The sequence below is a fragment of the Aethalodelphis obliquidens genome, unplaced genomic scaffold, assembly GCF_003676395.1.
Source record: "Aethalodelphis obliquidens isolate GAN/ISIS:26980383/991018 unplaced genomic scaffold, ASM367639v1 scaffold5, whole genome shotgun sequence".
In the NCBI taxonomy this organism is placed as follows: domain Eukaryota; kingdom Metazoa; phylum Chordata; class Mammalia; order Artiodactyla; family Delphinidae; genus Aethalodelphis; species Aethalodelphis obliquidens.
The window spans coordinates 521,077-538,144 of record NW_020837949.1 but is presented as its reverse complement, the minus strand read 5'-3'; the positions used below and the strand labels follow the sequence as shown (position 1 = coordinate 538,144).

General features: G+C 48.3%; 1 protein-coding gene across 2 annotated transcripts in view; it reads right to left on the bottom strand.

The window, feature by feature from the left end:
- Nucleotides 1–17,068, bottom strand: part of PTPRN2 (protein tyrosine phosphatase receptor type N2) — a 687,992-nt gene that overhangs the window by 575,717 nt on the left and 95,207 nt on the right. The gene's annotated exons all lie outside the window — the stretch shown is intronic.

Sequence of the window (17,068 nt, the reverse complement as noted above, 5' to 3'; positions counted from 1 at the left end):
GAGAGAGAGAGAGAGAGGGAGAGGTGCAAATATGTCATTACAACAAAACGCCACGGGCCAGGCATCGACCTCGGGGTGCAAGCGCTCGGGGTGCAGAGGAGACGCACTAGGCTTTGTCATTGTGCACCTGGCACCAGAGAGACACTCTTGGGAAGGTGGGCTGGACACACTAGGTGACCAAGCGGACACAGCAGGGTAAACGAGGGAGGTCCAGATCCACACAGAGCGGGTGCGGGACGCCACACAGGAGGGAGGCTGGGTGGAGGCAGACAGGCAACCCCGCGGGGCCGTGCTGCCTGCTGCTAGAAGTACATGGGAAAAGGGCTTCGGAGAGCAGATCCCATCTGCTGGTTGCAGCTAAGAACCTGGAACGATACACTGGAAAAGTCCTGTCTGATTTGCTATCAGGAGAGAGGCTGATGCCTCAGTATCTAATTCTGCCTAGACCTTAAGTTCTGCTTAGTCTCCAAATTTCAGTGGTTCTCTTAACCAATAACCAAGTGTTCAAAAGAAGGTGTTATGGAACCCAACAAACCCATCTCTAACCTGGGGCCACGTATGAAACTGGCTCCTAAGAGAGGGACGCAGGAGCTGGAGCGCTTCGTTTTAGGCCAAAGTGAAAGAAAGTCATTTTTCCAGTAGGGCAGCATAAGGTGGTTAAGTGCATACAAGATTCAGGGTAATTCCCAGAGCATCAAGAGAAAAAGGGTCCATTCCCTACGGCTCAGAAGGAGAGAGAGGTGGTGAGAGCCTTAAGGAAGGCTTTCCTGAAAGTCCTGTCAAAGGCTGTCCTTTTAAGGAATTCTTGTTCACACACAGAAAACTGTAAAGAAGAAAAGTAAAAGTATTCACAACCCCACCAATCTGCAGAATTGCCGTTAACAGCTGGCACAGCTCCTTTTCTTTCCATTCAGGCTTTCTTCACACAGCTGAGGCCACGCTGTCTGTGCAATTGGACAGCTTCCTTTTTCATTAAGCATTATGCCACAAGAAGTTTCCTTTGTCCTTAGAAAACTCTTCATGACTATCATCTTAAAGGCACACAGCACCACCCTCTGCTCATGGTTACTCTTTGCCTCTCTTTTGCAGAGGAAGGTCATTCCCAATTAGCAAATGCCCTCTGAGTGGGCTGAGGCAGATCTGCAGGGCCGGGCAGCAAACAAAACCCAACAGGAAGGGAGTTACAACTGGATTACAGCTATCATTCCTGATTTTGCTCAGGAAGTTCCGCCCATGTATTTACATTTTATTTAGTCACTTCTTTCAGAGTTCTTTCCAATAGAGACAGCTGTTTTTTTTTACAGCAATAAAAGGAACTATTACGGTGAAACAAGCTGACCTGCAACCATCGGCCGCTGTGCGCTCGGCCCCCGGTGTCAGCACCCCTCACTGCAGGCGGGAGGGCGCGCTTAACAAACTCTAACCGGGCCACGGATCCCTCTGGGGCGCGCAGCTGGTCGACAACAAAGCCTGGGCTTGTACTCAAGGCTCTGACTCCCAGCTCTGGCTACTTTAGTTACTAACTCGTAACGTCCTCACAACTGCTCTGCTCCTGGAGAATACTCTGTCTGTGGGTAACGGACACCTGAGTGAGCGGCCATCCCCGAGTCCCGGGCACCTGGGGGTAGGGGGTCGTCAGCGCCAAGAGCACCCAGAACTGAGTTTCAAGCCTCTCTCCACAGCATGGGCTCCCCAGCGTCTCCAGGAAGAGCACGTTTAAATCAGAAGCATGGCACGTTGCAGCAGACCCATGAAGAAACGGGGCACCAAGAAACCCCAGGGAAGGCCGTGTGGGCAGAGAGCACAGGTTGGAGGCTGACAGGAGCCCCCAGCGCTCGCTGGCTCCCGTGGTTTTCCCACCATCCAGCTCCTCAGCGTCTACAGATGTCTTAGGTCCACCCAGGCCCCACAGGCTCACCCGTTCCCAGCCTGGAGTCCCGTCTACCTGTGGCTCGGGTCCCCCAGTGCTCAGATGCACACACACAGCCTTCCAAACACAGAGTCCTGTCCGAGGAAAAACGCTCGAGGGCAAAAGCGATCACTTACAGGGAGGTGGGCGAGGGGATAACAGGAAGGCTCCACAGGGCACAGAGACTAAGGACACCCCCAGACCCGGCGGACAACACGAGGTAGAAACACCTACTCGCGCAACATGGAGTTTTATCAAACAACAATATCTTGTCAGGACTCCAACAGGCAAGAGAATCAAATTGAATTGTAATTGCCCAAGGAACACAGTCAGCCCCTGCTAAGGTGCATTGTGGTCTCCCACCCAGAGGGGTGATGTCTAGGCCTATGTTTTATGTGGAACTCATTTAGCCGAGCAAGCTTCTAGCAACCGGGCTCGCGGTGGCTTGGCTGTCTGGGGACAGCTCTGGGCGCCGTGCACTGAGGCCACCGCACTAGAGGGCCTGCTCCTTGCACTTCAGTGACGGGGGTGGTTCAGTGGAAAGGGGCCTTGGATTGGGAAAAACATAAGCTCCAGTTCTGGGCTCCGCTATTTGTTAGCTGTGCAATTTTGAACAAATCAGAACCGATTAAAATTTCCGCCTCTGTATCAATTAAGACACTTTCAGTTGCCAATCTGAGAAAATGTGACTGAAACTGGCTTAAAATCAGGGAATGTGTTGGTTCACGTAACTAAAGCGTCCAGAAGACAGGGCTGATTTTAGGGAGCTGCATGCAACAGCTCCGCTGTGTTTTCAAGTCTGCTTTCTTTCCCTCTCTTATCCGCTCACTGTGTCACGGGGTTCACCTGCAGGCTCCCTCCTCTGGGTGATGACAGCTGCACAGCTCTCACACCTGCTGTCCTGTCCACCTGAGCAGAAACAGGGTTCTTCCCCCAGCATTCTCGGGAACTCCTACAATTCACCATGACTGGATAGTGGGGGTCACATGACCCCTCCTGACCCATCACTGCCGCCAGGACCACGGAATGTTCTCCAGACTCCCCAGAGGATCGAGTACCTTTCACGAAATGTGAGGGAGAAAAGAAAGATGGCCATGCCTGCAGTGATATGGAGAGGACCAACGGAAGTGATGCATGCAGGTGTCTGCACGGTGGCTGACACGGGACAGGTGTTCAGCAACAGTGGATTTGTTCCCTAAATGAGCACCCAAACTTAACAAGCTGGGGTAGACTACAAACAACAGTCCCTCATAAAGGGAGCACACATCAGAATTCAAACATGTAGCCTAGAAAAAATGAGTCTGTCTGTGTGTTTCCAGGCCATGTTGAAGAGTGGGAGGGATGCAGACGGAGCTGGGGCTGGGGCTGGGACGCTGGAGCTGGCTCAGACGCCCCCTAACTGGTGAGAATGAAGGTCACTTAAAGCTTGGAGTCTCCTCCTACGAAGGTTTTTTGTGAGTTTCAGCTGAGACAATATATTTTAAGGCCCCTGGAATATGTTTAAAGTGGTATGAAAACAAACCACTTTTTATTAAAGTATAACATGCATTCCAAAGAGTGCACAAATGAGAAGCGCCCAGCCTGATGGCTTTCACGGAATGTACGCACACGCTCAGACACAGACCCATAATTCAGAGCACGCCCTGCCCCGCTTGGTCACCATCTGCTGGGTATATAATTGGAGTGGAATTACTGGACCGTAAGAGATGAATATGTTCAGCTTTCACAGATATGGAACATCTTTGTATATGTCCTTTGTACAACTAAGTATGCATTTCTGTTGGGAATATTTACCTAGGAGTGAAACTGCTGAATCATGGGGGAAGAGTTTACATACCTAGCTTTGCCACTTTATCTGAATTTACAGGCAAAAGTTGTTCACAATATTCCCTCATTGTCTTATTAATGTCTGTAGGATCTATAGTGATGTCCACTTTTTATTCCTGGTATTGGTGATTTGGTCCTTCTCTCTTTTGTTGATTAGTCTTCTTTTAAATTTATTTTATTTATTTATTTTTGGCTGCACTGAGTCTTCATTGCTGCGCGCAGGCTTTCTCTAGCTGTGGCGAGTGGGGCTACTCTTCGTTGCAGAGTGTGCACTTTGTTGCGGCGGCTTCTCTTGCTGCGGAGCACGGGCTCTAGGCGTGCGGGCTTCAGTAGTTGTGGTGCGTGGGCTCAGCAGTTGTGGCTCACAGGCTCTAGAGCACAGGCTCAGTAGTTGTGGCTCACAGGCTCCACCAGAGCACAGGCTCAGTAGTTGTGGCGCACAGGCTTAGCTGCTCCGCGGCATGTGGGATCTTTCCAGACCAGGGCTCAACCCGTGTCCCCTGCGTTGGCAGGTGGATTCTTAACCACTGCACCACCAGGGAAGCCCTGTTGATTAGTCTTGCCAGAAATAAACATTAAAATCTTTTTAAAGAACCAATTATTGGCTTTGCATTCTCTCTGCTGTACATCGGTTTTTTCTACTACAGTATTTTTTGTTCTTTATTATTTCCTTCCTCTGTTTTTTTTTTAGTTAAATTTCCTGCTCTTTTTCTAAATTCTTGAGATGTATACTTGAATTATTTATTTTTAACTTTTCTTCTTTTCTAATAAAGCATTTAAGATCATAACTTCCTTCCAACCATAGCTTTAGCTGTATGCCACAAATCTTACCATGTTGTGTTTTCATTATCATTCAGCTCAAGATATTTTCTCATTTCTATTGATGTTTCTTCTTTGATATACAGTGTATTTAGAAGAATACTGCTTAATTTCCAAACATTTAGGGATTTTCTACTTATCTTTATTGATTTCTCGCTTAATTCCTTAAGTCATAGAACTACTGTGAGTGATTTCAATCTTTAGAATTCTTTTGGCCCAACATCTGATCAGTTTGGGTAATATTCCACACACACGGGCCGAGTGTGTGTTCTGTTCGGACGGGTGCAGGGCTCTGCGCGAGTCTGCTAGGTCAGGTGCGCTCATCCTGTTCTTCATCTTCTTATCTTCACGGATTATTGTTTGCTCCATTTGTTCTACCAGTTATTTACAGAAATATGCCAAAATCTGTAATTGTACATTTTTTCTGCCTTTGGTTCTCTCAATTTTTGCTTTATGCATTTTGAAGTTATATCATCAGGGGCATCAAATGTATAATTACTGCATGTTCCTGGCAGACTGACCCTCATGTTTCATTATGAGCTTTGTATCTCTAAAAATGTTTCCTGCCTTAAAATCTACTTGTATTTTAGTATAGTAATGCCAGCTCTCCTTAGGTGAGTATTTTCATGGCGTCCTCTTCCATTCTTTTATTTCCAACCTTTTACACCCCCGAAGCTAAAGTGGTAATCAGCAACATATGAAAGGGTTTGTTTCCGTGACAATCTTTCACTTTCAGTTGGAATATTTGGCCCATTTATTTTCAACACAGCTATTGGTGTATTGGGGTTTGCACCTCCACCTTATCATTGTTTTTTATTTGTCCCACCTGCTCTATGTGTCCTTTCTTTCTCTCTCTTATTGCCTTCTTTTGGATTGAGTATTTCTATTACTCCTTTTTCCCCTTTCTCAGCTTGCTAGCTCTTCTTTCTGTGGTCACCTTAGAAATTACAGCATGGTCCCTGACTCACTACAGTGTAGCATGGTCATCATGTCTCAGGTGGTGCTAGAACCTGAGGACACCTTACCTCCCAGGAGGCCCATGTCTGTGTGTATTTGCCACCGGCCCCTCCCCACTCCTTCCTGCACCTCGTCATTTTCACATCCTGCTGTCAGAAGAACTCCCTTTAGGTGTTACTGAGAGTCTTCTCCTGATGGAGTCTCTCAAGCTCTGTTTGTCTCGACATATAATTACGCCACCTTTATATCTGAACAATAATTTCAGAGAATATTCTATGTCTAGGCTGAGAGCTCCTTCTCTCACCACACCAGAATTGTCTTTACACTGTCTCTGGTTTCCATAGTTTCTGTTCAAACAGAACAGAAACTATGGAATGGAATGTAAAACTAACAGAATGTAATGTCGCTTCCCAGATTTTCTCTTCAACTTTAGTTTTCACTAATTTTACTATGGTCTTCAGAGGTGTGGTTTTCTTTATATTCATTCTATGGGGTTGAACCATAAAACGCTGCCTTTATTCAACCTTTTTTACCTGCAAAATGGTTATTTAGTAAATCTTTTAAAATCCAAGTTTTGGTGTCTTTCTTCAGTTTTGGAAAGAAATCTGAGACATTATCTCCTCAAGTATTGCTTCTGCACCACTTTCTCTCCTATTCTGTGACTCCAGCTACACGTATAGCAAACCTTTCAACATGTCCCATTTGTCTCATACACTCTTTCCTGTAGTTTTTATCCGTTTGCTCTGCCTGGTTATTTCCTTCTGACCTACTTCCAGTTCACTGATCCCCTCTTCTGCTGTGTCCAATCTCCTGTTACACCATCATTAAGTTCCTAAATCCAGTGCAAGTATTTCCATTTGATTATTTTACTTCTAGAATCCATTCCTTCAGTAAAAGTTTATATCCTGGCACCTATGTTCTTGGACATATCAGTCACAGTTATTTTAAAATCTGAGTGTGATAAGTACAGGAACTGTGTGTGGACGTCCTTCTATCACCTATTTTTGTGATTGGTTTTGGTCATTCATTCTTGACAACTGAATGCCAGATATCATGAATGAAACTGCAGCAGCTCTGGGTGATTTTATCTCCTCACCTTCCTCCTTGGTTAGGCAGCCAGACCAGGCGCAGGTCACTTAATCCAGTCAAGGACTAAGCCAACAAGACAGGACTGTCATCTCGTCAAGGGCCAGTCTACCTCGGGGTCACACACACGCCTGGGGTGCAATTCATCAGGAGTCTCAGCTGAGGCCTGGGTGTGGGCTACGACCTCTCCTCCTTGGAAGTCCTTGAACTCCAGTCTCGTCTATTTGAATATATGAGACAGCCAAAACTTCTGCTCTGCTCCTCTGTTCCTTTCTGATCAGGCTTTAGCCCTGCAACCCAATAATTGGGCAAACACCTGGAAGGAGAGAGCCACAGGCCCTGGCCTCTCTTCTCTGTACCTATTTCTCTTTGGGAGCCAGAGGACTTCACAACTGTGTGACATGGCAGGATGCCCTACTGGTTTCTTGCTCTCTTCCATGCCTCTTCCCCACAACCCCTGCCTAGTTTCTCAGCCTCTTCTCCCCAGAAACACAGCACCAGTCCTCCTCTGGCCCCTTCTCTGTGGGATCTCGGCCTCTTAAGTCCTGGTTGATTTAGAAGCTGCCCAATGCCTTCAAACAGACGTCCTATGTATTTTATCCAGGTTTTCTAGTTGTTCTGTGCAGGAAATCTGATCTGTTCAAACTTGCTCATCATGTCCAAGAGGAGAAGTGTGCAGTTCAATTCTGATTCTTGTAAATTTTCTTGGAAATTGACAAATATGAATACATGCTGTGTGAAACCATCCTTTAAAACTCTCATTGAGCTGGATGTACAGCTGAGTAACATAGGGCTCAGGAGAACTTCGGCTACCAGTAACTTCGTGGGAGAGACACTGACCAGGGTCAGCAAGCTAGAGCCCTCAGACCCAACCCTGCCCTTGACCTCTCCTTATAGGGCCTCTAGACTAAGGGTGATTTTTACATTTTTTAAGGGAAGAAGAAAAAGGAGTTGGAGGAAATGGAGGAGATGGTGACCTTACATGGCCTTCAAAGCCAAAATATTTATCATCTAATAATTTACAGTTTGCCAACCCTTATTCTATCCCATCTCCCATTCTTTCAATGTGATTTCTTAGTGTATATTAATATAGATGTTATATATTAAATATATTAGTTATAGAAAGTGTAGGACACAGAAATAATTTTGCTCTAATTGCAAGACATGTCTTTCAAAGACCAACAACAGGCCTACAGGGTCTGCAGAGCCCTCTGGGCTTATTTGAGGTGGTGCATCTCACAATGTTCACAGGGAGGCTGGGTCTTTCGGAACTCATTTTGCAAAGTGGAAATACTGAGTCCTGGGAGTAACTGGGATTGACCAGACCCATCGAGGAAAACCCCAAGCAAAAGCTGGTTTCAGGTTCTATAATGTCATGCTGAGACACCACCTGCGTTTCCTGGACATAACTAATTAAATCACTTAGAAAATAGCTTCATTTCTATGTGCTCACATGAGTCCTACTGGGTCCTGCCAACTTCCTGGCCTCTCACTCTAACGTGTCACCACTTCTGATCAGACACTCCCCCCAAGCTCAGTTGTAAGAACAGAGACCGATACATTAACCCCACCAGGATAGCCTGGGGGGCCACAGCCGCAGAGGTGGAGAACCACACTAGAAACTGTCTCCTTGTAGGCAAAGACACCACCTCAAACACATGCTCCACGGGCTTGATATTCAGACGCCAAACACCTCCAGGTCCAGCCCCCAAGAGCTCAACACTCTCCAGAAAGGCCCTATACTGGAGGCCCTGGTGCCTGTGAAGGGCCACAGATTTCATACGGGTACTTTCAGGGTGTCAACACAGCTGCAGCCAGATTTACTCAACATGGGTGATGATGACGGTGGTGGCGGTGGTGATGAAGACCATTCTCTGAGCACGTGACATGGTTTAAAAAATAATAATAAAGTAATGGATTCCCCAAACCTGAGCTGAGAATATCTTCATATGGTAATGAAGGGGTTAAAGGGGCTGAAACAGAACACTGAAACCTAAGTTTTCATCACTAGAGAATTAGTTAAAGCCATAACAGCACTTCCCTACAATGGGCACTGCCTGTCAGTACCTGCCAGTGGAACGTGACTCAGCAAACTGGGGTAAGAGAGTCGGTCCTTTGATAAGTGACAAGAAAACTTTGCAGAACTACAGGATTCCATTTCTGTGCCAGAAAAGCATCTGAAAGGCTGTTCACCGAAGTGTCCTTCATGATGATTATTTTGGGGTTTTAGGATAAGTGCGTGATTTTTCTTTTATTCCTTACACCTTTCTGTACAACCCAAAGGTCCACCATTTAGCATATTTCTTTTTTTATTGTATATATGTTTTAATTATGGGAATAATTATGGGAAATATTATGGGAAACGTGCATATGAAAAAGGTATGAAAGGAAATATACTTACATTTCCTTTTTCATCAACAAATTAAATAATACATTTCAATTTTGGGAAAAATTAAAACAGATTCCATCTACTTCCATTTTTCCCAAATCATGGGAGATAATAGGAAAGGGGTCCAAAGAAAACTGACCACATTCGTCAGTTAAAAGAAATTTTTTTAAATATAAAATGTCAAAGGCTTTCCAGAAAGATAAGTAAAAAAGCAGGACAGAGCTGTACCTCTCTTTTTCAGGGACATAGCTGTACCTCTTTTTTTTTTAATACTTTCTGCTCTGTTTAATCCTGGTCAACAAGCACAGAGCAAACTCCTTCTTCCCACCCGAGGGATGCCAGATCACTGGACGGGTGGGGATGGAAAGCACCCACGCGCAGAACACGCTCCATCACCGCAGCTCCCCCCAGATGCTCACCTGTGGCTGGAGCCACAGCCTGAAGGGCGAACTCTCAACAAAGGGCACCTAAGGGTTCGCTCAGAGCCACCTCCTCTTGCCCGAGCTGCCCGTGAATCCGGGGGGCGGGGGTGGTTTACATCAAATCGATACACAAAGAAGTTCTTCCGAAAGGATAAAATGAGTCAATGGAGAATTAATCTTTAAGAGCTGTGGGCTTGCTCCCTGCCCACCTGGTTAATCGAGCCGTGGAGCTCGTTACACTGAGCACCTGTGTCGCTTCCAGCTGCCAGGAGGGCCCTGGGGGAGGGGGAGGAAAGCAGAGGGACTGGCCTGCTAGAGCCACACTTGGGCGAATTCCTCCTCACTGGGCATGGCAGCCACTTGTCCCTCAGGGGCGGGCCACCCTCTCCCCTTGAGAGCACCCACAGGGTCCCTTCCTACAAGTGACCCTCAGCAGAGACGGTCCCCACGGCAGAGCACCCCGTACCGTGTGAGGCCCCAACGCTCGGGGGGGCCCGGGGGGCCGGTCGGGGGGGGGGGGGGGGCGGCGGGGGGGGGGGGGGGGGGGGGCGCGAAGTGCTCCTGGCGGGGGCACCTGTCTCCCAGCATCGCACGCCGCGCCTCCCGGACTCTGAGGTGCCCGTCGTCGCCATCGGGCACCACCCTCCTCCCACCCGCCACACGGGTCGGTGCTGAAGAAGAGAGGGGTCTGCTGGGAGGTGCCCTGGGGACGAAGGCCGGGGACAGCTGCCCAGGGCAGGCCTGCAGCCAAGCTCCACACCAGCCCTGCTGCTGGGCCTCCGGTGGGAAGCCCTGGAGGCCGGGCCCCTCCGGCGCCTCTTACTCGGCCATCCCTTCCCTAGAGAGAGCCAGGCTGCAGTCACTCCCTCCTCCCCTCGTCCCGGCCCAGCTGGAGCTTCAGCTACTGCACAGTGACCTCCTCTGAAGCTGATCTTACATCCGCGTGAGAGCTGCACGCCCTGGACAGACGTCATCTCGTCCTGCTGACCGCCGCCTGCCAAGCCGTGGGCAGAAATGCCTGGCCCCCGTGAACCTCCCCCGCAGGTGACCCTCCCTCCCCCATCCCCTTCCTCACCCTGGTGCCAAGAAACAGGAGGCCAGTCCCGCCCCTGGCCTGAGCTGCCGTGCTTCCCGCTGTCAGGGGGGCGTCCAGGGCGGAGCCCCCAGGGAAGGAGCTCTGGCCTCTGCATCTGGGCAGAAGGTAACAGCCTCACAAGCCTGCCCGGTCAGCCTGGGGCTGGTTCCACCACTACACACGGCCGGGCTCGCCTGCGCTTCAAGCTCTCGTGAACGAGGGGACTAGTTTTTAGGCCCCGGGGGGACGCTCTGGGTGTCCGCAGTCGGGGAGAGACACGTGGGCGCGCCGTCACCGTGGTGCGCAGGACCGAAACCCAGGTGGCCAGGAGTCGCCTGACCCTGCACCCTCCCCCACAGCTCCTGGCAACCCACGGGGCAAGTTCACGGTCCAGGAACCTTCACGCGGAAGGGGAAACAAACCGGCTCCCTCTCTTCTCTCCTCCCAACTAACCAAGGCAGAGGAACAAGCAGGAAGCCCGTGTCGCCCAGGTCATGGGGGCGGGCGGCAGGTCTCCAGTAAGACTCACCCAGTCCAAAGCTGAGCTCACACACTCGACTCACAGGAATCTTCCAGAAGTGTGAGCACCGGCTGAGCTGGCAGGACCACAGCTTCCAACAGACACTTTTATGATACGCTTGGTTTGCTCAAATGAGCGTCACTTCAAAAGCACGCCGGCTGGAGAGCCACAGGGAACGACAGAAGAACCACAGTGACCTGGTGATCGGCCCTCCCCCTCCAGCCCCGCTCGGAAGGGACGATGCCAGCTTCACCGTAACTCGCACCGTTCACCTACTAGATCCTGAAACAGCAAGGCTCCAAAGGGAACCGCACCGCCTGGGACGTGGCAAAGGGAATCACCGTACTCAGTCTTCACCGTCCCTAGGGACAGGGACATCCCCGAGGTCATGAAGGAGGGAGGAACCCACAGGGCCGGCCCCCATGGACAGAGACGCGCAGGGCACTGCCAGCTGAGTGGGACTGAACTACGAGGTTTCAAGTTGTGGCAGTGAAAGCGCTGAGGGCTTAGGCTTCTGCTTGGTCCTTTCTGAGATCACCCACAGAACCGTCACCGCGGTGAAGCTGAGAGCTGTGTCCTCTGCATCTCAGCAGCCTGACGACGCATCTGGAGCAGCTTAATGAAACTGTTAACAAGTCATGCTGTTTTCAGCAGTCATGTAACTTGCTGTGGCCTTTCAGCCATCTTTGTAATCAAGTAACCTTTTGTGATTTTCCCAGCAAACGGGAATACGAAACCCCCTTTTATTCCTAAAGTATCTGCTTTTCAAAATCATGTTATAATTGGTATTAAAATGAAGACAGCAGAGCTAGGACCAACCTGAAACGCTGCTCTAACAGAGGCGGAAACGTAGACAAGAGCGCTGTGCTTGCGTGCAAGGGCCCACGCCCCTCGGTGCCCCCTCCAGATACACACGCAGGGAGACCCCGCTCCTGCAGCGCCACAGCGACAGCAGCGGGATCTGCCATCTTCCTTCTTCCTTTCACTCACTGCGCATCGGCTCATCGACTTTATCCACGTCACTCTGAATAAACGCGGGTTGATCTGGCAAGATCACTGCCCACGCAGCAGGGAGGGTCTGGCCTGAGCTGAGAATGAGCTCACTCGGTGGGCCTGTGGGCTGGGGCTGACTTCACTCAAGTCCTGGTCTCACCTCGTCTCCTTCCGTTGAGCACTGGACCCACACGCTTGCTGACGGGAAAGACACCGTGTGATGAGGTCATGCTGCCTGTTAGGTGGCCTCAACAGTCTAGAGGGTAGGCTGGGAGGCAACAGCAGGCACCAGGTGGCCCACCCGGGAGCCATCCTCTGGCAGCCGTGTCCCAGGGAGAGCCCTGGGCTGGGCTCTGGGGAGACTATGCGTTCCTGGCTATGCGTCGGTCAACAGTCAGGCTGGTGGGCGTGTGCACTGCCCACAGAATCACCCGCAAAAAGGCAGTTCACACAGGAGCACGTGCTCTCCAGGGGTCTGAAGAGAGAGGGGCTCCCGAAGCCAGCCACGTGGTTCCACTCTGCTTTCAACAGCCTTTGGTGACGCAAGAGGAAGATCTTTGCCGATGCATTCACGTTGCACCTGGTTACGGAGCACTTCCTCTCCCCAGCCTTTTGTGGGCGGTGGAATTTCTGACGTGCCCAGTGTTCCGGCGTCTTGCTGCCGTGACGTACGCTCCAGAACTAGCAGCAGGAGAGGAGGACAGCTGTGTCTCCTCCCCACACTCTCCTATGCTCACAGCCATCTCCTGGGGGCAGCCAGCCAGGCGGCGAAGGGAGGAGCACGCAGTACTGGCCCTCAGCACCGCAGAGCGACAGTGGACCGCGGCCAAAGTCACAGGACAGCGCGTGCTCGGCAATGAGCCGGGCAGCCAGGGACACACCCGCCTCCCGCTGCTCCATCAGCAAAGGCGGCACTGCACCCACAATGTCGCGGGCTTTCGGAGCTTGTTACTCTTTTATTTGCACGTGCAAAAAAGTTTATTGTGATAATACAGTATAAAATTTCCTTAGGTTTCCACTTAGTTGAAATAAAGATCTTGAAAAAAAATTCTAAATAGTATCTTTCTATCACTGTTAACCCTAACATATGTCATATGAAATATCATAAGCATTTACTATGTATCCAAGGACAGTGACTAGATAGCTATGAGAAGCAATTTTTATTTTTATTTTTTATTTATTTTTTTATTTTTTTGGCGGTACGCGGGCCTCTCACTGTTGTGGCCTCTCCCGTTGCGGAGCACAGGCTCCGGACACGCAGGCTCAGCGGCCATGGCTCACGGGCCCAGCTGCTCCGCGGCATGTGGGATCCTCCCGGACCGGGGCACGAACCCGTGTCCCCTGCATCAGCAGGCGGACTCTCAACCACTGCGCCACCAGGGAAGCCCGATAGGCAATTTTTATATGGTGGTTTATTCCCACCCTTTTAAAGATGTGGCTTCTTAAGGCAAACGGTTTTCTATAATGGTGATAATTTATGTGATTAGATGTTTCCTTATACCAGGTCATGAAATTAATTTTCATCTTAATTAGTGCCCACAGCAACGATTCTATTAATAATCCATTCAGCTAGCTGCATTTTGGTAAGTTAGTTGTGCTGCATTTTGGGCACTGCTAATATGCCAAGGTCAACACGTCTCAACAGAACCAATGTAAGATAACAGTGAACAACATTAGCTTCTATCTGCAAATGCTAGGTTATCTGCGTACAGATTTCCTCTGGTGGCACATATCCTTGTCCTTAAAAGTCTTAGAGTTAATTACCTCAGTTTCAAGTCTTTTTTTCCATGATTGAAGGGTTTATTAGGCCCTAACAGCCTGCCATAGACCTACCAAATTCACAGAACACTAATTTGCTAAAGAGAAGGTCTATATATTCATTTACCATGGGAATTGTAACTACCTAGATAACCTTCCTCTTGTTTTCCATCAATGTATTCCTTTCCCGTTAGAAGAAACCTATCTATGAAGCCAAATTAAGGTGATGAAATTATTCTGAAGAACATAAAGTTAAAAAGAACGTGATGGAAGAAAGTTAAGCACGTTTCACAGAACCACAATTCTTCAAGGGGCATAAATAGATTAGGCCCCAATTTCCACTTTAGAAAAACTATATAATGCACACAAATCCTTTAAAAGATCACAATCTCTGTTCTCCTTGAAAATTTGTAGGAATCAAAGAACCATTCTTTCATTTAGTATCCTGTTTCATGGCTTTGTAATCTCAGGTCCAAGTTATAAACATTCACCTCGGAACAAAAGAATTAAAATCTTTTTACCTTTCACCACAGGCTATACTGCCCATCTATTTCATCGTTTCAGTCATCGCTCTTCAAGATCTAGTACTTCTCTCCACTCTATCTTTGGTTCCCAGCAGCAAAGAAGGACCCAGCATACTGAGCTCTGGCCTGATGTGCCTGTAGAGGTTCTTGAAGCTGTGCGCTCCCATGTCCAAGTCTGCAGACGACTGTTCACATTGTCTTTAATGGCAACACTTGTCCAAGTTTGCGCTTTAGTGTGGTTTCTTTGTCTTTCATTCCATTCTTCTGTGCTTTTGTCTGGCCAATATTCCCATACTCTATGTTTGTTCTGCTTTCTGGTCCTTTTTCGAAATTTTAATCAATTAAAAATAGGAACAGGCAGACGATGGAGACATTACAGGTTCAGTTCCAGACTGATGTAGATTCCTGTAGTTTCTCTCTCTTCGTCTTCTTTTTCTTACCCTTTCAAGAGAGAGCGGTGTGCGTGGTGAGTCTGGCCTCCAGCCGCTGGGCCCGACGCTGACGCCCCAGCTCCCGCTCCCGCCTCAGAGCCGGAACTTGTTATTCTCAGAACGGCAATCTTGTCATTTGTCAGTGACCCCCAGCCAATCTGAGGGCAGCTCTTTAAGCAACGTTCATGTTGAGGATGAATCTAACCTTCATTTGTTAAGTTCTACCACTTTATAGAATGAAATCACAAGCATATCCTTGAATTTAATTTTTTCTTCCTCAAGAAGGGAAACTTAGGTACATACTATCTCTTAATTGGAAAAATATTCATTACTGTCTGCTAAACACGCTGAAACAGGAGGGCTTTTAAATAAATTGTTTCATTGGGTGAAAACGGGGGAAGACAGACCACTCGGAACACTGCACAAGTTAGGAGGCGCTAGGCGCTGAAATGAGCCCAGCGGATGCTCGGGTGCCAGCGTCCTCCCTCCAGGGGGAGAGGGGCCTGAGTCCACGTCGGGCACACTTGCCTCCCTGTCAGAATGACCACACGTGCGCAGTACGGCCTTCAGGACACATGCCAAAAGTTCTGCCATAAAAGCCCCCAGAGGAGGTTTAAGCAGATTCTAGCTTCCCACTCCACCTGGGCAGCAGCTCTCCTCCAACAGCGGCAGAAGCATCGCCGGGGTCAGCCCCACCGTGCGCGCCCGGCCTCGCCCTGCCCCCCTCCCCTCATATCTGAACAAATTAGATACGGTCTCCCAAAAGCTGCATGTTGGTGAATTTTTCTGAAATTGTAGGGTTTTCACATGCACTGTAGAAGTCTAAGGTGAGTTTTTTCTTTTTTCGTTTAAAAAATTAATAAGGAAGAATTAACAGTGGAATATAAATTTTCTTCCTATTCCAGTCCCCCAACCTACAGACGCCAGCTGATTCTTGGGATCCTTCAGAGACTGTCTTCCCACACATGAGGACACACACACACTGGTTAAACACAACAGGGATTTATTCCTGCATTTTTTTTCAGTCTTCCTGTGAAATGTAATGAACATAGAGAAATATGCACAAAAATATATAACAAACAATTATTAAGTGAATGTTCATAGAATCACTCCCCAGGTCCAGAATTGTAATCCTGCAGCAGCCAGAAGCCCCCTCGCCGAGCACACCTGCCCAGGTGGCCGCTGTGTACGCTAGCCTTTCCCTTCTTAGAACTGGACACGCGTGGCATGGAACCTCTCATGCCTTCTTTCTTTCACTCAGTTTTATATGTGATCCAGGTCGTCGTGGTTTGTTCAGTTTCACTGCTGTGGGCTGTTCCTGTTGTATGAAGGTAACGAATATACAGTACATTCAGCTTATATTCGTGAATATGGAAAGTATCCATACAATATACAAAACATACACATTTCATTGTATGAAATATTTACTTCATCTCTTCTGCCCCTGAAGTACGTTTGAGGATTTCCAGACTGCGAAGAAGCTAATAAACAACCCTACCTATGGACGTTGTTGCATGTGCGTCTTCAGTGCCCCGGGGTGCTGCCTGCTGCCATCCGGGGACCTGCTGGAGCTCGGGTGGTGTTTATTCCACCACCAGGCCAGCCCATCTAGTCAGTGGGCCACTGTGTGTCACGTGGTTCCCTTTCACTTCTCTGATTCAATAACCAGGTTGAACACCATCGTATACATTTGCGTCACTGCATTTCCTCCTTAGAAGTTCCTGCTCAAGTGTTTCTCCAGTTTTTTCTTGGTTGTCTGCATTTTCCTTAAAGATCTGTTGGGAGTCTTTATGTTACTGACCGTGAGGGCTTTTCTGGGTGCACGTACTTCACCTTCTCCCAAGACTGTCGCTTGTCTTAACTCTGTCTGTATTAAGAGAGGTTCTTGATTTTAATGTAGTTGAAATTATCAATCTTTTACTCTGTGGTTGGTGTTTTTTAAATCCCGTTTCAAAAACTTTATCTACTCTGAGGTCATGAAAATGTTATGTTCTCATCTCATCTCTCTCACTTTCACTTAAGTATATAGGAGTTGACCGATATGAAGGAAATCAGGTCCAATTTCATTTTTTCTAATATGGATTCCAGCTGTTCTCCATCTTCATTTTTTCATTCAAAGTATCTTCAGCTCTTCCTGTATCTGCACATACACAGTTCCATCTTGAGGATAAGCCATAATTTGAAGGATATTTAGGATGCTTTTTTTCTATTCCAATTTTTCAAAGAATCATTTTACACTAATTCTTTACAAACATACTTAAGCATATTCATCATGGGCTTTCATGGGAGTAGGCCTGGCGAGTCTAAAGGATGTGCATTTTACATTTTCTTAGATATTGGGTTTTCTGTCTTGCTTTA